Source organism: Oxyura jamaicensis, chromosome 1 (genome assembly GCF_011077185.1).
Source record: "Oxyura jamaicensis isolate SHBP4307 breed ruddy duck chromosome 1, BPBGC_Ojam_1.0, whole genome shotgun sequence".
Lineage (NCBI taxonomy): Eukaryota > Metazoa > Chordata > Aves > Anseriformes > Anatidae > Oxyura > Oxyura jamaicensis.
The window spans coordinates 87,530,989-87,558,369 of NC_048893.1; the positions used below are offsets into that span (position 1 = coordinate 87,530,989).

General features: G+C 38.4%; 1 protein-coding gene and 1 long non-coding RNA gene across 4 annotated transcripts in view; one reads left to right on the forward strand and one right to left on the reverse strand.

Annotated features, from left to right (window-relative positions):
• COL8A1 (collagen type VIII alpha 1 chain) overlaps positions 1-24,131 on the reverse strand; it is an 85,783-nt gene extending 61,652 nt beyond the window's left edge. For both annotated transcript variants that reach the window (XM_035314941.1, XM_035314940.1), the window contains exons 1-2: positions 24,018-24,131; positions 8,622-8,751 (exon numbers count right to left, since the gene is read on the reverse strand). The gene's annotated coding sequence lies outside the window, so the exon portion shown is untranslated. The remainder of the gene's footprint in view (positions 1-8,621; positions 8,752-24,017) is intronic.
• Positions 1-27,381, forward strand: part of LOC118160340 — a 239,339-nt gene that overhangs the window by 53,835 nt on the left and 158,123 nt on the right. For both annotated transcript variants that reach the window (XR_004747425.1, XR_004747426.1), the window contains exons 2-3: positions 5,737-5,841; positions 18,575-18,679. This is a non-coding gene — a long non-coding RNA (uncharacterized LOC118160340). The remainder of the gene's footprint in view (positions 1-5,736; positions 5,842-18,574; positions 18,680-27,381) is intronic.

The window sequence follows — 27,381 nt, forward strand, 5'->3', positions numbered from 1 at the left end:
TCGACAATCTCTAATATAACCAAAGTCCCAAGAGATGGTGTCCAGCTACCTTCATTAGAGAGCAATCTCATTGGGTATTTTCTGGATATGTAACCAATTACATGGAAACATTTGCTTCTTGAAAAAAGATATAAAATGTTTTAAAAAAATAAGTATGTGTCGAGGTGCTCAATATCGCATTACAACACTTATCATGAAAGAGTTGCTGAGTTGCCTGGCCTTTAAACATGGTGATTTAACATAAAAAATAATAATTACAAAATACATAATCAAGCATAACTATTAATTTTCTAGAAATTGCTGAGAAGCTCTGTAGACCAATGGAAAGCGCATTTCTAACTTCAAAAGGGAAGAGTCTTCCAAAGCAATGCATATTGGCTTGTGATAAAGAAAAAAAAAAAAAGGATTTGAAAATCAAAAGAAGCTGGGGTATGAAGGATCTGACCTTTTTGTTTGTAGACTGTGATGTCTTTTTTACAATTTCTCTGTGAATTGTGTGCTGTGGAAATATATTGGAAAACAGATAATTAAGAGAGAGGGAATAAAGACATAACCAGAGTATACTATTTCAAAAGAATAAAACTGCAGCTTCTGTTCAAGTCAAACTATTTGGCTGACACACAGGTGAGCCAAGATTACTGTGGAATGTGAAGATCACAAAGTGACATTTCACTATTACTTCTGCAGAATGTAAATGTCTCCAATATGTTGCGGGGTTTTTCCTCTCCCTTGCCACAAGTTGTTTTTTTTTTTTTTTTTTTTTTTCTAAAATAATGACAGTAGGAGTTCTTATATATTATGGATTTGAGCTAGTGTGAGTATGGTTTGTTTAAAGGCAAGCATACACCACTTGTAGGTCTTCAGTTGACTTTGTTCTCATTCATTTAATAAGGGAACAGTAACACAGAAGATATCTTTGAGTTGTAAATTTGATGGTTTTAGTGTTGTGACATTCACCTACAAGATATAATTTACTTGCACAAAGAGCCATCATCTTTCCTATCCCTTATTTGTATATGTCAAACACAGCATAGATTATATTGTTACAATTTGTCTTTTGATTTTATTTGATGTTTTATTGTCTTTCTCAAAAACAACTCATGTATTATCATCTGTACAGACACGTGTACACTTGCATAAATAACAGATTCAGTTCAACAAATCAAAGACTAAATATGAGCAGATACTTAATTCTGACCCAGTTTAAGAGACATCACATGAAAGATTCATGCCAATGGTGGTGACTCCACTGGCTGAGTTACGCATGTCTGCTTTGGGTCAGGGTCACAGGGCACATGAACAGCTCAGGTAGGCAAGATTGCAAGTTCTTTACAACAGAAATCATGTAGGTCTATCCTTGAGTTCAGTAGGTATTGCTAAGCAGTCTTCGGCATGTCATTACCATATAAACTGTAATCAGTTTGCCATCCTATCCTTAGGTTGGGTATTAGAAGTCTCTGCTGAAAGGGTTGTGTGACATGGGAACAGGCTGCCCAGGGATTCAGTCACCATCTGTGGAGCTCTTCAAGAAACATGTAGATGTAGAACTTGGTAGCATGGCTTAGTGGTGGACTTGTCAGGACTATGGTAAAGGTTGGACTAGATAATCTTAGAGGTCTTTTCCAACCTTAATGATTCTAACTGATGTTAAGAGGTGCATCGTCACTGCGTTTTCACAAATGGGAAACTGAGGCACATGAAAACAACTTGTACTCAGACTTACACAGGTTGTGGGTGGCCTGATTCCTGCTCAGTGGAAGTTAGGTGCCTGAATAATGAGGGTGTAGATTCTGCATCCAAGTCCTGCAATTGAAACGTGTACCTTCTTGGTCCATGTGTTAACTTTTGCTCCAGAAATGTCTTATTTTATAAACTACTCAGTAAGGAAGCTATCTCGGTGTGAAAGCAAAATACCAGCACTAATTTTCATTTAGAAGAAAGTAACAGTGCTGACAAACCACATCCATCTAAGCATCTACCTGTAAAGAAGGTCTCTCTTTTGGATCAGAGATATGGTAATGACTTACAATAGACTTTCAAGGCTGCAGTTAATGCTGAGAGCCAAATACTTTTGCTACACTCATAAAAGTGCTGATCCCTTTGTGAGCCTTTTACAGAGAACTTGAGTTATCACAATGAGGAACAAACCTGTTGAAAAGCCATTGCTAGAATTCATGATGCTGCCAAGTCTTTTAAGAAAATAAGTATTCGGTTTGTTCCTGCTACAATGAAACTATCATGAAGCACTCAAAATCAGAGCATTCAACATTAACACAGTGTGTTCTTAATTGAGACAAATTTAGTCTGAGCCAGGGGCCAATCAAGAGAAGGAACGTGAAGGTTATAGCCCTTCTTGAGCTTGGGTAAACCCATCCATCAATACCTGTTTCTGTTCAGCAGTTACTGTTTTGAAAACATTTGTATGTTGTAGCAACATGTAAATGAAAAATTGGGCAAATTCTACCTGAGCCTGTATACTTCTGTCCTATGTTCTATAACTTCATGATTCAATTATTTTCAGTATTTTACATCTCTTAAAATATCTTTACGATAAATACAGCTGAGGAAAAATATTGTTTTAAGGGCAAGGATGGCTATGAATAGTTGATTAAAAATGCAAAGTAGGTGCTAATTCACTTTTCAGAGTTGGATCAATAAATCACAACTGAAAGAGCTGAATAGAGGAAATAAACCCAGTTGAAACTGACTCAGCAATCTTAACATTTGTCTAAATCATTGAGCAGTTTGTTCAAAAAAAAAAAAAAAGTCTAGGACAGATTCAAATAGTTCTTTGGGTTGGGGAGGATTCCACTTTTGAACTGGAAATACTTTCAGTCTTTTTAAAATTCCTACTACTTCTGTCCAGCAAAAGTTTAACTATCCTACGATACATCAATAAGAAAAACATATGTTCATTTTGTCTCTACACTTATAAATTCTAAAATCTATGTCCATTAAAGTAAAATGTTATTGGATGAAGATTGTTTTTAAGTGATTATTCTGAGTAACCCTGTGATTGGATCTCTAAATTCGGGCATCTGATGAAGAGGAGGAAGGCTTGTTTTGTTTAAAAAATGAAATAATTGTCTTTGAGCTTAGCTTCACTCTGCAGAGTGGAAGTCTTCAGGCTGTTTCAAGTGATGTGCTTGAATCTCCAAACATTTTGATAGTCCTGTTTATCTTCCTTTTGCACATACAGAAACATATTTTTTTTTTTAATTGAACATGTGTTCTCAAGTTCACAGAGCTGAAAGACTTTATTTGGCTATAGATTCAGGCCCTTTAAAAACTTCTTACCCTAAAGAATGTATAGAACCCTCCTTAAAATGTCTGATTACCAAAACAAGGGTCTTGGTATGTATGCATAAGAAACATTTAATAGAAATGTGCTATTCCTCCGAGTCAGAAAAAGGACTGCACAGAGAAACTTTGCCAGATGACACCAGGTCGTTAAGCGCTTTGTGAGAAAAATCTTGGCCTATCCTGCTTACTGATGAAACTTGCTTTCCACTTCAGTGAGGCCAACATTTCACTCATGGATGATGCCCTGGAGATTATCAAGAACGTTAAGAAAAATTTCCCATCACCTCTGATTAATTACACAGAGTAACAAGTTATCCCTTGGGCAACTTGTGTCTCAGCTATAGATAAACATTGCTATGTGAATTTTAATCAAGTGCTAACTCTGCAACAAGCAGGGTAACTTCACTGTTACAACAGTCACCGCTTAGGCAATAAAGCAGTTCAACAAAATCTGTTGAAACTCTGATTCGCAATGAAATTAGGTGTTATCCAAAATGATGGTACCAGTTTGGGCTGTGCTGAATAACATGCAACTTAGTGTTTTATGGATTTGGGACAAGTATTGTAGAATGATAAAGATGGGCATAAAACTGGTTGCTTTCCATGATGGAGGTGCACACTTACCTAACATTGTCACAGCCTGGGTTCTCCCAGACACTAATATCCAGTCCTCGGCTACAGTGATCCCATACGCTCAGGAAAAATGAATATACTCTTCTGCAGTTAATGTGAAAGGAGTTCTTGGAGAGTTTAAACTCCCTACACTGAAAAGAGTTCAGACTTTTACCACCCTTTGTTCACGTCGGCAGCCTGGTATCATAAAGCTAGAAGGATGGCCATTACTCTCTAATGAAGAAGAAGTAAGTTATGAACTTCAATGATTCAAGTGTGGCTGGGAACTGGGGGCATAATGGGAAAGAAACACCCTAAAAAGGCTTTAGTAGAAATTAATCTCATGTATCAGAGTTATTTGCAGAGAAACTTGGGAAGCTATATTGGGCAGAGTGTGGAATGTATCCACAAAAATCTCAAATTCTTTCTATAATACAAATACTTTTTTGTCTGAAAATTCCTGTTTATGTCTCCCTACCAGTTAATGCATTTACAGTATTTTCTACCCTCAGTGAGGACACGTAGTCAATTATCCAATTACTGTTTTTCATTATGTTACAACATGTGAATATTACGGTCGCATCAGATTAGTACATTGGAAGAGCTGGGATACGTGTCCTCCTTCGGCTGGGTAAATAAAGCTACCACCTTTCCCATCACACTTTGCTGCATTTATATTCTCACATCAGAAATAACTACATAAAAACAATAGTTCCTGTTTAACTCTGCAAATACTCATTTAGGATTTATTTTTGTTTTGCTGATTCCCATTTTTCAGTGCTCTCCTCCCTCTCGTTCCGTCCTAAGATGAAGATTCTGCTTCTCTCAAAACTGATGTGGAGGCTATATATGCCTTGAACCTTTTCTTTTCCTTTGTGCTACTTGTACGGAATGTGAGAAAGCTGGAATACTGGAGATGTGAATATATCAAATCTGTATAATTCAAAAACTTGGTGCATGGACATGTCTGTAGTTCTCCAAGAAGTGTTCTGTGATAGAGAAGTGTAATTCATCGCACTTTATAGATGGGTAAACACAAAAGTGGAAAAGTTAAGTAACCGTAAAGGCAATGTAAGGTATACAGAGATGGTCCCTAATCTCTGATTAAAAAAAAAAAAAAAAAAAGAGTGTGTGTGGTGGGATTAAATTAAGCATTAAATTAAATTAAATAAATGTAATAAAAAGACAACCATAAAACCTACCAGGATTACTACTTGATTTTATCCAGAGAACAGTTTGATTCAGAAGTGGCTCCTGAGCTGCTAGTCTTTTCAGCTTGCTTGCTGTGCATGCAGTCCTGTCTGCCCACCTGTTGTTAATTATAACATCCTATAAATCTTATGTTAGAAGACTGGCAATGAGACACAGTGCCTGTACTGGCTTAGCGGATGCTCTAGGAAAGTAATTTTTCAGGAGTTTATTCCTGGATGAGCTTCTGCGAACCTGGCGTTGTCATGTTCTGATATTTCTATTAAGAAGAACACAAGTAGATGTCTCTAAATAAATAATATCCTGGCTTTATATAGCCATTGTTGTTTTGAGCACCATATCAACAAACACTGATGGGAAGCTGTCATTTAATACATCAAAATAGCTTGCTTGGTAATAAATATTTTTCTTAAAAACCACATTATTCTCTCTTCTGTGGATCATATGACTCTGCAGTTCCTGAATTTTTTGACTTCACTGGAGTAACAAAGAAACGTGGGAAATAATTCGGCACGGTGAAATCATTCAGCTTAGCAAAGCCTATGCTGCGGTTAGAACAACTTAGAAATGTCTGATTTCAGGCATATGTGACCAAATTCTTCTGTTTTTCAGGTAGCCACAACTCAGCTGAACTGCACAGTGCCACCTTCCTGAGATGAGGAAAGCATTCAGCTTTGGCTGAATCACTTGGATTTCATGTCCCTCCAATGCAGAAGGGTGAGCAATATTTCCATCTCACAGGATGGGAATTAATTTCTTGTCTGTATGGGCTTTGAATACTTTCAAAAAAAAAAAAAAAAGGAAAGGGAAAAAAGAGAATGCCATGAATCATTGCTATTGACTCTGTGTTCTACATTGGCTGCCATTCAGATAACTTCCACTTATATTGATAAATAGGTTTTTGTAGTCAGCAGAGAAAAGAAACCCAATAGAAAAAAGGGGAGGGGAAAAGTAACTTGAAGAATGGAAACACATACCGAGATGTATATGATTATATTATGTGTAATATGATATGTCAGTGATAGCAGTTTAAATCTAGATAGTTTCTAAATACAAATCCTGTAAAGACCTATGCACACAAATATTATAAGAAATGTCATCCTGCATTTAAACGGATGTATTCACAAATGTGGAAAAACTTGCTGACAAAGTCAAACTGACAGACCTTTCTATTGGCATTACTGATGACTAAGTTGGTCCAAAATGTTTATTGTCAGACTTTACTAAAAACACATAGGCACTTGCATGCTTGTATATGTTTGTGTATGAAATCACGTTTCACCCAAAGACTGTAAGCAATAAGCACTTCTGTAAAAACAAAACAAACAAAAAAAACCACCACCACCAAAACAAAACAAAAAATACCCCCTCATTAGAAAGCCCTTCAAGTTTTCTAATGTGTGCTAAGAAGGTCATAAAAAGTTGATAAAAGTCAGAGGATTCATATTGTTTTACTGGGATCCTTATACAAGTTGCAATGGATATGGAGATTGGTATATTCTGCCATTTATTTGTTCCCCAATTATTCAATATTCTACAGCAAAGATTTTAGTATGCCTGGGTGAGAGCTTTTTTCATAATGAAGCTCAATGTGGGTATGAATGTATTTATAAAGCTTCAGTGGCTATTGGCTTTGCTTGCTACTAAAAATATGGTTTTGATTAGTCTTAAACCTCCTGACTCAACCTACTTTGGGAAAGTTAAGCTATATGGTTTTTTACTGTTCACATGACATTGTGTATTCTAGCTCAGTTGAGATCCAAGGTAAAGTACAGTGGACCTGTACTAAAAGAAAAACTGTTGCAGCTGAATTGAAGCTGAAAAGTAGCTTAAGGAATATTAATAACAGAAAGGTAGTGAAAACAGTTCTGGTTTTAGGCAAACAACTTGTCAGTGGTTCAAAATGACAGTTTAGGAGACAGATAGGACAGAAAATTGCTGAAAGTATACAGGAAATATTACGAATCCTTGGAAGAAAAAATCAGAGTAATGTTTGTTTAACAGGCAGGCTTTAAATGACCTCAAAAAAATTATGTGCCACGTTGGTTACTGCCCTGTAATAGAATTTCATTACGTTGAAAGCAAATGTGGAGCCTGAGGCAACTTTGTTAGGTATACTAATAAGAGTCTCTCTATTCTCTAGCTGATCTTCCTGTGCACCTACACGTGTCTTTTCCTTATCCTTTTGTTTGCTTTGGTGATAATACAGTATTCTGTTTACTTATGGATCACATCTAAAGCAGTCAATTCTTTACACTGAGTGTTTTCTCTGATTCAGTTCATCACAACGCAGCTGCATTGGTGTGCATTTCTAATTGCTTTTTTTTTAAAAAAAAAAAGAAGGGAAAAGAGAAACCACAAAATAAAAACTATGTTAAAGAAGAGTGATGTTAATGTATTGTGAAAGATATGCATTTCTACTAGGGCAACAAAGAGAACACTGACAGTATCTTGAATACCGATGTACCAGGAAAGGAGGGGAAACGCCGAAGCTGTATGAGAATAGAAAACTCCCTGAGAATGTTTGCTATGTACTTTAGTTCCAAAGCTAACTGCATCTCTGCATCCTTATGAGCCAGTGGTCAGCCTCAGAGCTACCTCCTGTTTTTGGCATACAGTTTGGCAACTGATGGCTTCTGGTCTATGCCCTAAGCCGCACGTTCTTATTGCTGACTGACCACATTGGCCACACACTGTGCGCAGTTCTGTTCTTCAGAGGAAAACATGCCACTGTTGGCCAGGGACTGGTAAGATTTCATGAATTCAGTTTTTCATGTTGAGCAGAAAATATTTATAAAATAACCTAAAATAGGGACATCCATCCTGCTATGCAAAGCCTTATCGCAGTGTGCAAGTGTCTGAGAAGGAGATGATGACTCTACCTGAAGAGCACCCTGACATTTGCTGGCTTTGGACATGGAGTTCTCTCCTCATATGGTTTGGGACTGGTATTTTCATGTAGTTTCTACCTCTTGTCTGTTAGAACTTTTGACAAATTGATTCTTTCAAAGCCAATAATTTTCCCCAGGAAATGAAACTTTAAAAGACTTGTTAATTGCATTGTTCCAATATTAGATTTCTTCATTAATTATTTTGTCCTCTGTGAGTTCAGATCTTAATGTCAATGCCCCAAAGAATGTAGCCTCTGACCTACCTATAATGATTGTACAGAAGTATTTTAACTGGCCATGAATCCAGGATGTTTTGTCTATCATACTGATACTCTATTTATGAAGGGAAAGGAGTGCACACTTGCAATTGCTTTCCAAACATAAATCTGTGCGCTCATAATGCATTCTTGCTAAATTTATATTAATGGATGGAGATTGTATCTACCTCCGTTAGCAAGATGTCAGTGTTCAGGTCTTTTTGAGCCAACTGACGCTATACTTCACAACAAAATCTTCACAGAAATATTTTTATTGGCAAGGAACAAGGGAGTGAGGGGTATCTTTCATAATGCATAAAAACAATTAAATCATTAGGAAGAAAATTACCTCAGCTTAATAGGAGAATACTTTGCTGTAGCAGTTCTGCTATCCAGACTCAACATCCAGTAGTGAAGAGATCATAATAATGTGGGTACTAAATGTGAAGGGTTCTGACAATCTGCATTTTCTTCCTTTCCTGGAAAGAGAAAGAAAGAAAGCATGTATGTTAATAATCTTCAAAATATTCAGAACATTAGAGAAATATTTTTTACTTTAGTTGAATAAATAAACTACAGAAGGTTTATTTTATCTTTTTATTTTAATATTTTTTTGAGGTAATCAAAAGTTAAACAGGAGGCAGCACAGGAAAACTGTGTTTAAAACTGTTGCTCAGGTTACAAAGACACAATGAAGGGCTCACATTTTGTTTTATTTTTATGAGTAATATTGTCTGCATTCCCACATGATGCCTGTGTATAAGCTCTAATTCATAGCAAGCTGTAAGTTTTTTTTTTTGTTTTGTTTTGTTTTTCCCTCTTTGGACTACTTTGCATATTATAAAGAATTACTTTTTTATTCCTTATAATGCTAACTGTTCTCTCATCAGCAGTCTCAAGCTAAGAAAGTACTGAAAGATGAAGTGAAAGCTGGAAAAACTACGTTGAAAACTGGTATCTATTGTTGCAGAGTGTAAAGTCTCTGGTTTATCACCAAAAAAAAAAAAAAGAAGAAGACAACAAATTGCATCAACCAAAGCCTAAAACCTTTGATTTTTTTTCTTCCCCCTCATAAACGAATAACAGTCGACAGTTCTGGAATGTGCACTCCTCTCCCATGAAAACATTTTTCCGCTCTGCCTTTTCCAAAAATCAAAAGTTCAAAGCTAGACTACTACACGTTATAAAAGAACAAATTTACCATGACACTTAAACAAAGACATGAGTCAGTGTATTCAGCTTTCTTGAGGGAGGAAGGAGTTATGTTTCTTGTTAAGGCAAAGTTTGAAGTAAAGAAATTATTTTTGTAGTTTTATATATCTCTTTAAAATTATTTATGTCCAAAGATACTCTGTTTTACTGTACAATCAAAGTTGCAATTATTTCCCTTTTTGTCGCTGATGTATTAAAGTTCACATAATTTCTCCTCGGAAAGCTAATTATTAACATCTATATTATATGAATGGTCATATGCAATCACAAACATCAATGTGCTTAGTATTATTTAGAATATCTGTGGCAAGCGGGTGCCTCAGCTGCTTTTCTTTCCTATAAAGAGTGCTGCTTTTTGCCCCTGAGAATGGCACAAGCAAGATGAGTGGCATGTAAGTAGAGGACAGGCAAAATGAGGCGGCTTTGGACTGCTGTGGGTAAAGCAACTTTTATCTGGAAAAAGAAGCATTTACTTTTGCGTTGTCTTAAATATAGGCGTATAACTAATATATCAAGCAGCTGAATTGCTCTATGTCGTTTTTAAAGCTGTCTAGGAAACTTGGAACACCATTTCCATTTATTTAGAGCAAGTGGCTGACTCATTTGTCTGCCTTGAAAAACCTCTACTTCTGTTCCCGAGTGAAGCAAGACAGATATTCTGGAAGTCACTCTTGCTGTACAACAGCAGAAAAGTGCAGAAAGTTGCAGAGTTCTTGCTAGTATTGGGCCCAGTCATCCCCAAATGCATGTTTGACTTGGAGCATGTTAAGGGATGCAAACTTCTGCTCGATACTGTTGTAGCTTTAATGTGTTCAGTTCTTTCAGGCAGATGGAATCTGCAGTCTTGTGGTTCAGGGCTGAGATAGACACAGATTTGTTGTTGCTAGAACAAAGGTCTGGTCCAGATTTACACCCTTGACACTGAATATTACGTCTGGTAGGATGGAACCAAAATCAGAAAAATCCCTGAGCTTGGAGAAAGCTGACATCTGAAACCATATCCAACAGCCTTGGCCCACTATCAGGATTAATTTTTCCTTCATTAATATGCAAAGACTTGAGTTATTCCCTAAGAAGAGCACTGCTCAGTATCTGTATAATAGATACGGTCAAATGCAGGGACACTTAACATTTTTATTCATTTTTTCTTTTTGAACCATATAGCTTAGACATGAGGCTATAATTTCTGTAGCGGCAGCTCTCTTCCTGTTGCTTTTGTAAGACGATGTGAAAGGACCTTACCTGGCAGTTACCCATAGTCATAAGTTGTCTAAGCCTTTTTAAAACCCTGTTATATTTCACAGGGGAACACAGAGGGTGTAATGTAATTAACATAAATGTTTTTTTAAACTTTAACTTTACAAATGGAAAAGTCAGGGTTTTTCATTTGGTTGTTTTAGAGGTTTTTAACTGATTGTGCCACTGCATTTCAGAGGTTTCAAACTGATTGTGCCATTGCATTTAATGTTGATTATGGACAAGATTATAGAAAATAATGGTCTGAATGGGACATGGTCTGTGAGAAATACATTTCTAGTAAGGGAAATCTCCACAAGCAGTTTTGTTAGGTGCAGTTATATACCAGTGACAATGGCTGGAAGCACCAGGCACAGGGAGCCTGCTTTAGGTGAGCTGGGTAGGTGAACCATGTTTTGATAACCACTGGAATAAAGACAAAACAAAACCAAACTCTGCTGGATAGACAAACTCATTTATTTTTTCAGATCTTTTATTAAATTATAAAAGTTGTCAAGAAGATTGTGCTAGGATATATATGTCATTAATAGCTGGGAGTAATTAGGTGGTAATGCCTTTGCAGAAAGAGAGAAAGTTGATTAACAGGCTAGTAGTAACTATACTTGCTGGCTAGGTGTAGCTGAGGGCAAGGAGGGGATTGCTTCCCCCTCTCTCTGGAGCCAAGCATAGTCCTTGCCTGTATGCTTCTTGGTTTGGGTGGATGGGCAATGCAGGCAGTAATACCCCATGCTCTGAAACAGGTAGAACCACAGCTCAGCCAAATTTGAGCACCAGCCACTGTAATAACTATCACACAGGGCAGATGCATATTCCCCTGGTCCATGCTTCTGCCTCCTGCATTATACAAGTGAGCAGGAAAGACTCTCACCAGAGGTTAGGCAAACTGTGAGATTTATAACATTGGTGGTAGGTGGAACAAGGGAGACTGTCAGACCAAGAGAGCCAAATATTTTAAGCATCTGCTACAGGCCTGTGCCAGATGCAGGATACCAGACAAGATGTGCCATTTGTCTGTTCTTGAATGGAATTTCCTATGTCCCTAATACCAAGCAAACTCTGTTTATTTATAATACAACTACTTCTGATTTTGGAGAGATGATATACAGCACATTTCATCTTTTCACGCTCACAACAATATTTAAATGCCTAAAAAGTGATTTATTTAGCTCTATAAATTCTGTCAGGCTTGGCAGTTGTTTTGCTTTGTCATGGGTGAATCTGTAAAGGCTGGCAAACTCCATTCAGGAAAGCTGAACTGTGTGGTTCAGAGAAGTACGGCTTTCTATGTCTGAGTTAAGGATGAGATCCAAGTTCTTTCAAGACCTGCATCAGTAGGCATTGCTTTCAGGTGACCATTATCATGGGCACAAAAAGAAGAATGCCTTAAGAAATGCTAACTGAGCTCTCCTGAAAGTGAAGTTATATTCCACTTCTGTGTGATAAGTAATAAGGGATCCCAATTATTTCCCAAAGAAATCAGCAAGAATTTCAAAGCAAAACTTTTTTCTTGGGATATGTAAATTCAAAACTACAGCTCTTTGGAAACATGTATTAATTGTAAGTTCAATTTCCTTAAGTGAGTTTCTAGACAAATTTAGCGGGGAACATAGCCTTCCCAGAGTAACAGTGTCAGAATGAGATCGATAACCTGGGAGTTTTGCACCCCAGTTTTGAGTCTGTATGCTGCTTTATACTGATACTGAAGACATAAGCCCCAATCTATGCATAAGACCAGGCAGAAAATCAGTGCTAGGGGACTGGAAGGAAAATAAAACAGCCCCACAGTAGAAGTTCTTGGCTCCATTACAGGCCAGTTGTGTAGAAGGGTCAATCTTCCTTGGCCTTCTTTAATGTCAGCACCCTTCCCTGCCAGCGTGGGCATGGCTGCTTGCTCTGCTTCAAAGACGCGCCATGATGGGCCTGTCAAACCTGCCAGCCTTCACCCTGGGCCCTTTCTGGTACCTCAGCTCCAGTCCCATGTCCCACAGTCCTTTTACAAGTGGACTGTGTCCTGATCACTGATCACCTTGTGAACTGTTGCCAGTTCTTCAGTTCAGAGGAGGAAACACCTAAGAGACTTCTGACAGACTTCTTAGACCTAGGCCCTCAATAGGCCCAAGCTTTTTTTTTTCTTTCTTTCTTTTTTTTCTTTTTTTTTTCTTTTTTTTTTTTTTTCTTTCTTTTTTTTTTTTTTCTTTCCCACAGAAATCTTCAAATATGCCTTGGCTACTTCCAACGACAGGACAAGAGAATTAAAAACAAAACCCTTAAAAACAACAATAAAAAAACAACTGTGTGATAAAACAACTGTGTGATAGAAAAAGTGACAAGCTCTTGTTTCAAATTTGCTGACAAATACTGAGAGCCCACAGAATTATTAACTGTAATCCAAGTTCTTCCACTGATGTTGCCTAGAACTTTCTAGGTCACCAGCTACATTAAAACATGTGCAATTAACTGCCTGCATAAACATGCTGCATGAGCTCATCCCTTTCTGTCTTAATTTTTTTGTTTGTAAATTCGAGGCTGTAGAATTTGCCTGTGGTATTGTTCTGAAGTCCAGCTTCTGACTGCAGTTGTTATTACAATAAGAACTGCAACAGATGTCAGAACTGAGTGAAAGCACTGCCATTTAGCAATTAAAGTACAGACCACAGCCATCACTTTTCTTTATTACAGGTGTAAGACCCCACATAACAGGAAACAAACGCTCACACTTGCTTCTAGATGGTAGCCTTCTATTAGGAGAGTATCCGTATTTTCTTCCCACTCAAAGGTTTTTCCAGTACACTTAGCTGTTCCTAGCTGTAGCTAGAAAAGATGCAGCTGCGTTTTTTGGCTTACATAGCTTGAGCTCAACCCTGAGCAACAGCTTAGTCAGAACTGTTTTACAAAACTATTTCTCTGTAAACGTTTTCATTCAACAGTCCACATGTGATATCTTTGCTTCCTTAAAACACGAGTGACTATGTGCTTTATCTTCCTGTTACCAGTCTGGTTAGATACTGATCTGGGAGGTGGTTCAGAACCTGGGGCCAGAGATGAGACAGCGCTTAAGGAAAGCTCAATTCTGAGGGGGTGGGGTGGGGGTGGATCCTGTAATAGACAGCCCAACAAGCTGATGCTGAATGACAGAAAGCAGCAAACTGAGTGGCAGCTGGGTGGATATGGTCAGCCTGGAGAAGAATTTCTAAACTACCCTTGAGTTCATGGCTTTGGAGAGTGTTGGTTTGCAAAAGGACCTCAGGTGAACAGAACATAAGACAAAGGATCCAGGCTGATTTTTTTTTTTTTTTTTTTTTTTTTTTTCTGTGCACTCACCTTTGGGGTGCTCAGAGTCTAGAGGCAGGCCTTTGCTTGAGGCTTAGGACAATCTCTTATGTAGCTAAATCATGCAGCCTACAGAGGCTCCTGTAAGGAGGCTGCTGCTTACCACAGAGGTATAGTCCAGCCAAGAATAGCATGTGTTTCCTCCTCTGCATCTAGCACAACTGTAGCTAAGTGGTTGCTTATGTTCAGAAATGAATGAAATATTCAATGAAAACAAGAATCTTCACTGACGCGACCACTGCTTCTTAATCATTACACAAAATACTGTTGTCTTCCTCAAGCGTGCCTGGCTCTCTAAGGATAATGGAGACAGTACAGTGTTTGGATAGCTGCTGTTTTTACTGAAGAGCAGGGAGGGTGTGCCTGTGTGAGGGCATGTTCACAAGAGTTTTATTTCCAGAACAAAATAGGTACATCTGGAAAGAGCATAATCCAGGTTGCCAGGCTCTGGCACTGCTAGTAGAAATAATCCCTTCTCAGGAAGGTACCAAAATGTGGCTGTCTGGTTTGCCCACAGGTATCTGGGCATTTTTCTTGGCAGGCATGGGTACTGGCAGCTGTTTGGCATTTTGGTTCCTGCCCCAACTAGTGTCTATTCTTTCTTTGCTGAGGATGGAAGGATATGCCTGTGGTTAAATCACTGGCCCAGGGATTAGGCAAAGTGGGGTCTGTTCAGATTTTAGTCTGCATCCTTGGCCTGGTCACATAAGAAAGAATTTTGAAAAGTGCTCAGCACCCACAAACAGAATCAGATTTTTCAAAAGCGCTCTGCTTCCACTGAGGCCGTGGCCAGATGATCAAAGGAACTTTTCAGAAAATTTGGCTGCAAGTGCCAATGCAAGAGCTACTGGGTGCTGAGCACTCCTGAAAATCTGTTTCTCATTTAGGTGCCCTGGTGGGAACCAAGCTCTCCCAATAGCCCCCATCACGATGGGAAGACACTTGAGAATCTGGCCAGCAGCAATCCCTTGAAATGCTACACCAGCAAATTTCTCTGTGCCTCAATTTCCTCTAAAATGAGAGTGACGTTGCCAGGGTGCTTGTAAGGATAAATTCATTAATCTACTGTATGTGATGTTCTTGGATGCTTCTAGAGCAGGAGAGGGAGGTGAAGCGTTTGTAGTACAGTATCTTTCCAGGCATACCAGTCATCTGTGTAAGCAGGAGTGTATTAAACGGACGGGACCATGAGTCCAGGAGCCAGCTTTTCGGTATGCAAAATTTTCAATCCGTCAGGTTCTGGAGTTGTTGCTCTTAATTTTGCTTTAAACCCGTAACTGTGAGTCCGGGCTCTGCCATAATAGGGCATGTAACAAATAGATCAAAAAGAGTCACCCTGAAAAGCCTTTACACTGAACATGAGGTGGGGAAAATACATTGGAAAGAAATGATAAAGCTGCTCCGTTCAGCTGTTTGCCTTCTGAACTCCCTGCCTGTTGAATACAGTAGTTTTATCATGCTCTTTCCTCACATTATATTCTTTTCTCACATCCCACCAAAGTGTTTGGTGGTTTCTTAGGAATTTGTGAGTCTTCTAATCTGAACTTATAAAGAAAGCAGCCAATCTTTTAAATAGATACCCATATGCAGGAATGTTTTTGGCAGGTGTTTTTTTCTGGTTTTAGCACCAAAGAGCCTTGAATTTGAAACGGACATTTTAATTTTCTTTGCTGTTAAGTTCACAGTGGCCTCAATTTTGCCTCCAGATGGAGAAATCTGAAAGGTCCTGTGCCTCCTGCCGTGTGTGCTGGAGCAGCCTTCCTCCTCCTTCTGAGCAGCCCTTCCTCACAGGATGCAACATTTTCTTTCCAGCTGACAGAGGAGCTTCACCCCCCCCTTTCCCCCCTATTTTTGGCCTTACGGCACTGTCAGCATCTGTGCGAGCTAATGCTGCCCAGATCCTTCTCCAAGGGGCACCGAGGGCTGGCACGCAGAAGTGAAGCCCCCAGGCTGTATCTGCGAAACCCAAGAAACCTCAAACGCATTGTTTCCATAAATGCTCCTCAGCTGACTGGGCTGCAGGGAGTTTCTGTGCTCCTCAGCCCTTGCCTCTCCTTTGGGAATGGGAGGCGCAGGCTCCAACTCACTTTCCTGACCGCCTGTGGGCAGACATGGCGCTGACGCGAAGGCAGCTCGGGCCGCAGCGCCACAACATGGGGCAGGAGGCGCAAAACCAATGTGCGGGGCCTGGACCGACCGACCGACAAGGGGTCCTGGCCCTTCACGTAGCCCACAGAGGGTGAGCTTCTGCTGCCCCACTGACGACATCATGGCCTAATGTGGGAGGGCTGCCCCAGGCCTGTGTGGTGACCATTACTGGTGGTTAATGGCCACCGAGTGGCGCGGAGCCATGGCGGTGCCCTGCTGCCATTATTTGGAAGGATGAGGCTGGATGTTGTGACTGGCTATCATGCTAAAATTCCAGCCCTCAGTATGCATGATGAACATTGAAAATATAATAGGCTTATGTTCATTTATTTTTTGAAATACTTGTTTTCATGACGTGAACGGTTAGAAAGTTGAAAGCAAGTGTAGCATAGAAAATGTCCCCGAGCAGTCACAAATTGAATTTGTTTTGCTTGTGTTTCACAGACCTTTTGTATTGAGTTCTTGAGAGCATTCAGCATACGAGTGACAGATGTGATGTTGAAAATAGAATAATAAAAAATATTAATTGCAAGTGAATACCGAGCTCAATTAAAGACAGTTTTTTGTGCTTGCAGTTTGAATCTGAGTAATCTTGCCCTTGACTGTGGGACAGAGAGATATGCTGTAAGAATTTTGTGCCAAAACTAATCAGTAGCTTGGATTTTAGATACTCAATATTTACAACTTGTTGCTTGAGAGCAACCAAAAGACAGTGATGGTGACATTACAAAAGACAGATGAGCAAAATGGATTTCCTTTAAACTAAAACTTAAAAGCCATTTGATAATTTTATAGCAGGACAAAATGAAAAACTTTAGTGCTGAAGATGAATCTTTAATCAGGAATTGGGCTTGGATGGTAACATACAACCTTCTTTATTATCGGGATAGCATGTACAAAGGTCTTAGCTGTGGCTGGTAATGCAAGCTTAGGGAGCAACCCTAAAACGCTTCCCATGTTCCCTGATGTAATAAGTTATGCTTAGGACACCAAAAGATAATAGTCTGTAGGAGGTTTTTGAGAATAGGAATTAAGAAATCAACCCTGCAATGGCAACTTTTGCTGTACTGCACAGGCCTCCTGAAGTCAGCTGCTCTGGTTGGATCTGCAGGACAGCAGGGATTCCTGTAACAGGCACAGTGTCCCACTGCGGCATGACGCTTCAGTGGAAGACAGAAGCTGCTCCTGCACGTGTACCTATATGTGCATACAGCGAAACAGCTGAGATCTCCCTGCCTAGACTTGCATGCAACTGACGTAGCAGTCGGAACGCTGATAATCACTAATACCTTCATCCTTCAGTGGAGCATATTTCTAGAACTATTCATGAGGAAGGCCAGAATAGGATGGGACAAGATCTTTCCAGTTGTTACCTTGTTAATTCACATAGAGAATTACTATTTAATAAGTAGGCAGGGTAGCTCTTGTGATTTGATGTTCAGCTTGTGAATTCTGAATTACACAAGTACTGAGTCTTGTACAACATCACATCACAAATTGTACCCACAATAAGTATTCCAGTCTCAACATACATTCAAGTGGAGCCTAATAATGATTACAGATGTTTTTGAAAGCACAGCTGGATTTTGCTAAGCTCTGCCCACCCTCAGCAAAAATCTTTCCATTCATTGGAGGGCTTGTGCTCTGTTTGAGAGCTTTTTATTTTTTTTTTTGTCCTCTTTGAGTTGACCAGAACTTGGCTTTGGCCCTTTAAATCCTCCTCCCTATCAGCTCAGCAACCGCAGAGGCAGTTTATTACTGAAAAGAAATCTAAGAATCAGTTTTGGCCAGCATTGTCTTGGAAAGTTCATTTTATTAACATGGTTTTGGTTTTATTTCAAAAACACTTTGACAAGCACTGACATTTTTGGAACCAGTAAAGCACAAGAGACTTACTCCTAAAGGCCTAAGCTTTGCATTTTTCTGCAGCGAACAATGTGATGTGCTACTATGGTAAATTCAATTCAAGCCACTGACTGAAAGGAAATAAGTACTGAGTGTTGTCTTTTTTCCTTCATTTTCTAAAATACGTTTTGTGTGAATGTTAGTGCTTGTGGGTTGTATTTGCTTAACTACTCGTAGCTTATTTGCTTTTTATCTATAGTACAGGTGACAGATACCAATGCTGGCAACATAAACTTTCCTTGTAAGCCTACTTTTATTTCTCAGCTTTGACCTAAATTAACTACCTTCTGACTTTTTGCTGAGATTTGCCAACAAGGGTCCCAGTTGTGTGTTTTATATTAGTGTCCATCAGCTAAGAGTTGGACTAGGATCACCTTATTCATTTACAAAGAAATGCTGGGAAAAAATCTGAACGCTTTCTCTTTCCTTTTTTTTTTTTTTTTTTTAAAGGCAAGCTGAAAGAAAATTTCTGGTGTCTGAGCCACACAGAAGATGCTTGTTCTGCATTCACTGGAGCTCTACATGTGGTGGGAAGAATGGAAGGGCAGAACAGAGGTAAGGTGTTTGCTGGCATAAACAGACTTGACTACTAGATTTCTTCAGTGGTAAGTTGACTGTATTTGGTTTGAGCATCCCTGGGACTGTGCCACCATCAGGTCTGTCCCCCTGAAAATTACACTGACTACGTGGGAGGCAACGTAAGCATCTCCATTTCAGTGACTGTGCTGTATTATATATGTCTTGTTGCTTCACCTCTTAACACTGGGTTTTGTTAGAACCTTGGTTTGCTCTCTGTAACTTCAAATGGTCAGATGCTTTCCTTGAAGGTCCCTGTGCAAGTCTACAGTGTACTTCTGCCTACTTCTTTCCCTTCAGAGACAAGAATACAGTAGTATGTTGATCTAGAAAGAGTGTCTGCTTTTTTAGTTATCAGGAAACTGCTGCAGATGTTTAAAAAATCTGACTTCAATATACCTTTGTTTTCTAGTACATCAGCCTGTCAGTTCTGACTCATTCTGCCTTTAATAGGATAGGCTTTGTGTATCCTATATCTTGCTGTGATGATTTCTGGGAGCTGAAGTGAACTGGGATACCTGATGTAGGAGTTCTTCAGTTTTAGTGCTATGGATGTTTATTTAAAATAAAAACTGTCTCTTAAGTTTGCAGTATATTTTGTTTTTTCATCTCAACTTTGTTTCAGAGTAGCTGCGTAAATTATATGACCTATTTCTACAATTGCATAACCAGATTAAACAGGCCTTTCCTTAAAAGAATTGAAAAGATCTATTTAGTTTTTGTTGTTGTTGTTTTGTTTTGTTTTAGGTGGTCTTGTTGGTACCATTTATCTCTTTTTGGCAAATGTGGTGTTCTCAGAAGCGTTGTAATTTGAGATTGCTATGAGTATTTGTGATAACAGGCCAGACACCTCTAGACTAAGTACAGTGAACATAGGTATACTCCTCTTGAAGAGGCAGAAGAAGCAAGGTGTTTAAATGAGTGTAGCGTACGATGCCTAACAGAAGGATTCTCTTGCTGTGTGATATTATGAATGGCGCAGCTATTAGCATGCTTTTCAAATCTTAAGTGGAAAGTTTCTTACCTCCCAGGAACTCCGTATTATTTTTGAGTGCCCTCATGTTGAACTCAGTGTAGTTGCTAATGCGACCCCATGAATAACGATGTCCACATACGTGCACAGACACCACAGTCATCAGTTTACTGCTTGCACACAGCACTGGGAATAGAACTTAAGACCTTCGCCTCCGCAAACACAGCTGCTCATCTGGCTGTGGGCTTTGTAGCCAGCAGAGGGAACTGATAAACACTCTCATAGGGCTGCTTTATATATTTTTTTCTAACCAAAAGAGGGCACTGATCCTCGCTCACTCCATTACATGTCACCCCTCAACAATTTCACCTGCCATTCAAGAAGCAACAGACTTGCATTCATCTTGTTTTTGCTATGAAACATGGACTTGCATGAAGAAGTTTTAATCATCAAAAGATGTCCCTAGACTGCATAGTGGTATTAATCCCCTGCAGTGCAGTTATGAGACATTAAATTCATTACACATCAAGACAATTACAGAAACACATCCAACATTTCAGGAGTATGGGGAGACCAAGCACAATTGTTTACTGATGTGTACAGAGAATAGGCACAGTTATTGCACAAGACCCACAAAAGGCTTCAGAACCAGGACTCATCATTATCTTTTTAAACACAGAGCTCCACAACTTCTGCTGAAGCAGCATTTTCTTAGCACAAAGAATAGATCTCACTTTCTTATGAAGGAAAAGCCATAGAAGGGGAGCATACACTAGCTAGGGTTTTGTGTAAGTGAAGAGGTAAAAGTAACTTCTGTTCAGTTAAATATGGTTATTTGTTGGTTTTAATCAAAGATGGCTCAAACCACCTGTTTCTGTCTTTATTGTTGCTCACTACTGTAACTCCATTGAACCATTGCTCTTTTAGAAACAGGACACTAGTGAAAATTGAAAATTATCTCCCTGTGGAAAGAAGGAACCCAGTGTGGTAGGATAATTGGAAAGCCAAAAGAGTAAGGGAATCTATGAGGATATATTTAAGCTTCAGGGATAAAAATATAATCTTTCCTGCCCTGGGTTATATAGGAAGACAAGGAACTATTGGGCAGAAAATACGCTTTTGGAGGTGTGCTTGTGAACATACGACAATCGTCTTATGTTCTGCTGCAGGTGGTGATATAACAATCATTCTTTTTCTAGTCCTTATCATTCCTGCTAATCTTCTGCATCAAGCATCAACACATTCATTATTATTATTATTATTTTTGATAATGCAGTATTCATAAGACCACTCTTGTTTTACCAAGATTGAGCGCTTACAGTTAGGTGTTGTCTGTTGTTTCTGGTCCATGGCAGTGGATCTATGCTTGCTCATTCTGACAAGATTGCGTTAGTCTCAGCTAACCACAGAGGGTAAGAAAGGGGTGTCACTTGATTATTTATTTATTTGTTTTCCCCTCCAGGAATTAGTTTCAAGTCCCGTTAAGGGTTTTTAAATGGTTTCAAAGGAAGTTCCAAAGTGTTAAGAGTGAATTAGATTCTCATAAGAATTTACACTGAAATTCTCCCTGCTGTTCAGCCCTAAAGAGTTATACAAAGACAATTCAGCTGCGAAGGGATGGACTTTATAAGGCTGAATATGAAATGAAGTTTGGGACTAAAGTGCTGGACTGGAACTTAGAAGAGCTAAATCTGACTCTCTGCTCTGCAATGAATTTTCACTGTGACCATAAGCAAAACCAGTCCATGTGTTTAGTATCAGAATGGCCAGAGGAAACTCACATCTGTCTTACAAAGAGGTGGTGAAAATAAATTCATGAAGACTGCAGTGTCTCTCAGTCAATGGTAATGGCAGGCCACTGAGTAAGTAGTCAGTGATAAATTTGTCCTATGTCTAGTACAGTTATACCTTTTCTACATATCTAGTCTACCACTTTTAACATCATTGGGAATTATTCTAGTAGTTTCACTGGGCATTTATACCCTAAATGAACACCTTAAAAAAAAAACAACACAAATGTGACCACCAAGAGAAGCGGCTAAGCATGCCTGCTTAACACTTTACTGGTCTATGGCTGAAAAATTAATATAGTCTCATTACCTTTACTTTGTTATTGTAAAATATTAAGGTTATTCCTCAAAAAATCCAAATTCCTTTTTCTCTCTTTGATTTTCTCTCATTGACTCACCTTTTTTGTTATGGTTATAGCAATAATTTAAAGTGATAGTATTTTTTATCTGAATATCAGTACATTTTGATCTTGTAAAAAGGAGTTTCAGGTCAGCACATAAGTCAATAAAGGCATTTCTAGGCTTCTACGTTCTCTGTAAGGCATGCTGCTTGCAGTTTCCCTTCATCCCCTGCTGCAGAGTGATGCTCAACTGAATTATCTTCAGCCTAAGAGAAACTGCTCAGAGGAGATTCTGATCTAAATTAGACACATTCCTTTCAACAGAGTTTTCTTAATATGCCCTGCAATCCATTTTTGAAATGCCAAAATGTTACATTTCACAGCAGGCTTTAATAAAAGATATTTTGCTACATACATTTTCTTGTGGCAAATGCATTTTTTTGAAATTTTCTTATTGAAAATTGCACTGTTAGAAACTGATATATCTGATGGAGTAAAAATCTATATGAATAACGAGGCTTTTCTGCCAGATTTTAGACATAAATACTCTATGCTTTGCACTTAAAATCACATATCTGTACTTTAAAAGAGAAGTTTTTTTGGAGGGGGAGGGGAGATTTGCTATAAAAGTCTGATGTTAACTAAACAGTCAAATTTTGTAGCTTGGAGACAGAATGTCTGTTATAGGAATAGAGCCTATTGTTTTTTCTCACATCTTCTATGGGCAACTTACATGTATTACCTGGATGCAATTACAGCTTTACTGTAAGCCTGCTATAGAAAGTACTGTGTTTTTGAATAATTACTTTTTTTTTTTAAAAAAAAAAAAAAAAAAAAAAAAAAAAAAAAAAAAACTCTTATGTAATCTTCCAGGCGAATAGCTGAAGGCAGTATTTGCTTTTCCTCCATTAGATACAACAAGTAACGTAAAATACAGGAAAAAACAAACAAGCCCAGAGCATCTAGAAAAGGGCATTTTGAGCAGAGTTCTGCTGATGCTATACAGTTATAGCTTAAAATGTTGCAGCTAATGTGAATACAGCTATGTGTGGACATAACTCTTCTTTAGAAAATACTTATTTGGGGAAAGAGCAACAGAGTCAATTTAGGAAGAGAACTGTTTTTCTTTCAAAAAGAAAACATCCCTTTTTAACTGCAAAATGTATTACAAACTATTTACAGTCAGCATTCACTGCTTGTTTGGTAGTTCATGCTCTCCCCCTCATCTCGGAGCACTGGAAAGAGGCAATCTAGGATTGGGATTTCTGTGATGGAATTTCTATAAACAGGTGACTGTGTGCTAAAAGTGCTTTGACTCACACAAAATAAGAGACTGGTACTAGTCACTAATAGATTTGTCTCTGTGAGGATGGATAGAGAGGAATAGAGGGGAGTGCAAACATAGTTTTGAAAGCACTTACATTTTAATGTTTCAACTATTCAGCAGCTGTCTGCATGAGATACTTAACTATTCCTTCCTGTAGCATTAGAAATACCTATGTAGGCAAACTTGATAAAACACACTTCAGGCTGATCTCCAGATTTCATAGACATACAAAATCTGTTGTTCAAAGAAATAGAATTTTGCTTGTGAAATGTGTACTTTAAGCATATTTGGTACCAGACAGCGAACTCCATCAGCTTTCTTACTGTGTTTCTGTGAGGGCATAAGTTCAATTATGCAAGAGCATAAGTTCAATTATGCCTTTTTTTTAAAAAGCAGTGAAATCTGTGAAGATGCACTTCAGTCTCAAGACTGGCTCCATCTGCCTTGTTAAATTACAATAGTAATAATAATAATAAAAAAATCCTTCCTTGAGTTAGCACTATGAGTTAGCATTAAGCATTTTTTTTCAAACTGAACTTAAGGCAGCTTTAAAGTGTCCTTTTTTGCTAACTTTGGACTGAGAAGATTATTAAGAGGGATAATAAACTGTTAGAATTGGTCTGGATATACTAATCTCTTCAAAATATATCAGAAAGGAAAATAAGACAATTTCTCAGCCACACAATGTTTCCCAGCAAGATCTGTTTTTATTTCATTGCTAAAACAACAGATTGTTACTAACTTAACTGTCAGATGACACTCCATCTAAAAAAAAAAAAAAAAAGCACCCTGCCAGCACCACCCAGCAAGGCAGTGCTAGAGTTCACATTAAGGCTTCCTTGCAATAGCTGCTTAGAACAGAAACCTGAAGTAGCAGTAATCTTACCTTGAGTGTACAAGATCCAAGGAGAGAAGATCACTGGTTCAAAACAGTGGAGGACTGAGAAAGTGCTCTGATCAGCTGCTGGTAGCATGCACTTGGCTTTTATGTGCAGGTGGGAGGAGCTGCTCCCTACGGTAGGTGGGCAGTAAGGACAGCAGGCAGACAGCCTTCAGGAGGCATTATACAGTAGGTTTTTGCTCTTTGGGGCAGAGGGAGGGGGGAAAGCAAGTTGAATGGCATTTACAGGAGAAATAGTGTTGGATTTATTACTTTGTTTTTAAATTATTTAGTTAACTGAAGATTTTTCTATTATATTTGTTTCTCTAAATCTGGTGTAATTGTTCTGGTTACAGTTATAATGCTACTAGGTCTCACGTAGTCTTTTGGAAATATTGTCACAGCAGTGAGATAACACAAAGTGGTTATCAGAAAGGCTTGTGTTTCCCTTTCTAAGAAGGAACAGCTATGAAGAAGCAGCTTGCTTTATGTTCCAAATGTCTACTCAATCACAACTCTGGAGCCCTCCTGAGTTTCTCTTGTGCTGTGCTACCCAGCTTTTCCTTGATGCAGCTGTAACATGTTCCATCTACACACTGACTTTCTAGCAGCTTAGTTTAGCGGTTTTATTGTTCCCTGTGTCTGAGTTCTAAACAATTTTCCCAACTGGTATTCTCAAAAGGCAAATGTAGCCAAAAAGACAAACCAGTAGGAATACACATTCCTGGTGGTTTCTGTGTAAAATTATTCATTGTTCAGTTTAACTCATTCACTGCTTTCAGGGCATGGAAGAGCGGGTGGCACAGTGTCCAGACACTGGCTGCTGGAGGTAAAACAAACAGTTATACCCAACTGGAATGCACTGATCCTGTGTTTGCACAAGTCCCTGAATGAGGCATCTGGTCCTTGATTGGTATTATTTACCGTAACACACGAGCAAAACCTGTGTCATATTGGAACACTTGTGAGTGGAGGAAGCCAGAAAGGTAGAAAAGGAAGAGGAAGACAGTGGTGTGAAATCAAGGGAGAGGCTAGAGGCACATCCTGATTAAAAATCTGGGGAGGGCCAGGCAGAAAAATGAATGAGAATCTGAATCTATTGAGTTGAGATCAACAAGGTTGTAGTGAAGGTGATGGAGAGTCAGATATATTATATAATACTTCTTGCACTGAAGGGCCAAACTTGTCTCTGGGTGAAGAGATCCTTATAGAACTTCTGTTAATATCCTGAATTTGTTCTAGGTGTTAGACTCTTGTGTCTGTATTTTGATATCTGAATATATATGCTATGATCAATGTAAATAGGTCTCAAGTCCAAAGATATTTATGTTGGGAATGCATATTAACTCATAAGATGGACTCAGAGTAATACTCAGTTTCTCACTGTGCTTTTCCTTTTCTCTTGATTATAACGAGTGTTTATTTATTTATTTATTTAATGCATGCAATCCTATTTGTCTTTGTCCTTTTAGAAAAAGGCTTAGAAACCAATTTGGATATCAGTATTAGGTGGCAGAAATACCTGCATAACCTAGGTGATACAGGCTCTGAGATTCAGAATGGTCAAGCCATGGGACTGGTTAAATTGCTCTGTTTTCTTACAGCTATCAGGTCCCTGTTGATTAGGGTAATTTCTGCATTGCAACTAATTACCAGCAAAAGCCATGTTATTTTATTTCTGCTGCACTCAATGCATTTTTACATTTCTTATGTAGAGATAAGTACTCTTCTCTGAAGAGATTAGTGTGGTTTTATTCAGAGGCTACACTAGCAATGGTAACATAGGAATAGGGTCAGCGATGGTACAAATTATAGCGATAGGTTTATGGAATTAGTTCAGGCGTGGGCACCTTGTGATGGTTCGATTAAATGATGCAAATAAACTGGAATTCTATTCATCTAACATCTGGCTTTGTACTTTCTGAAAATCTTGACCTAGATTCCTATAATTAGAGAGTAAATAGATATTTGGTCTCTTATTTAATGACTAATTTAATTCCTTAAGTCCTTATTTAAAGACTGATGACTCACTGTCTCAAAATTGCTGGCCTTTCTGCGGGTCCTTCTTAAAATCAGTGGATGCTTTCTATAAGTTCAGTACCTTTTAAAGATCAAGCTACTTTTTTCTTGGAAACAAAAACTTAAATGTAAAAGACTATATGTAGGTTGATTTTTATTTACTTATTTAAACTTCAGGTGCTAAGTGCCACTTTTCAGAAGTGAGTCAATACTCAAGTGAACTCAGTAAGTCCTCCATACTCCATTGGTTGTGCATAGTGATCACATGTCCTACTGTACGGCATACTCAAGGGTAACCTTATCTTTTTATACTTTCAAAAGAGGAGAACTAATAAGTTTTTTTCTTCAGTTCTTTCCTTAAGGGAATCTTAAAGCACTTTCAAATATTAAATAAACTTATTAAAAGATAAAATAGATGAAAAGTATTAAACCATAGTAATGATTATTTAAGCACCACTGTGATGTAATTATATGGAAAATTACTGGATAAGACTAGCATGTTAGGTGTAGTCATGCCATTTTTTAATCACTGCATTGCTTATCTCCCCTAATGAGATTTTTAGTAGATGAAAACTTTACCAAAACCTCTGAGGGAAATTTGATGTAGGTTGTCACATGATTAACTGGATTTCAGGGCACACTTCCAGACTGGAAAGTACATTCAGTGTGGACACATGGAGTCTTGTTCCTATGACCAGGAGTAATGTCCAACATTTCTAAAACTGTTAGTTCCTATCTACCTTTTAAAAATAGGTATCCTTTCAAGAATACTTACAACGTTCCAGCCCTCTAGCTGCATTCTTACCCTGAAAAGTCCAGATTAGTTTGCTCTGACTTTCCAGTAATTGTCTTGGGGCAGCTTGTGCTTTTAGCAATAAAGGAACTAAGTGATTACTACCAGTTTGAGTGTACCTCAGCTAAAATGAATGTGGCTGAATGTGTTGGCAGTGGATTCAAAAAGAATCAACCTGAATGAATGGAGAATTTGACTCTGAATAAATCATGTTTTATGTGTCATCACACCAACAGCTCTGGTAGCTGGCTGCTTGCTGTTTGGCAGTATTATTAAAGGAGGAGAGGCTCTAAACAGTTAAATAGCATGGTGATGGCAGAAAATGAACTCTCAAGATCAAGGTGTCAGCATTTTTGTTCAACACAAATCAGATAGAATTAGAGAGACCTCCTAATGTAGAGCAGGATAATACAGGTAATAGTAATCTTGTGAGGTAAAAGTTAACTCTTCCAACTTTCATCTATAATTTTAAAAGCACTGTAAATAAAAAAAAAATAGTTTCAAAGTTTTTGTGACATTAGTTAATAGAAAAAATATTCTGACTAGTTTACAGGTAAA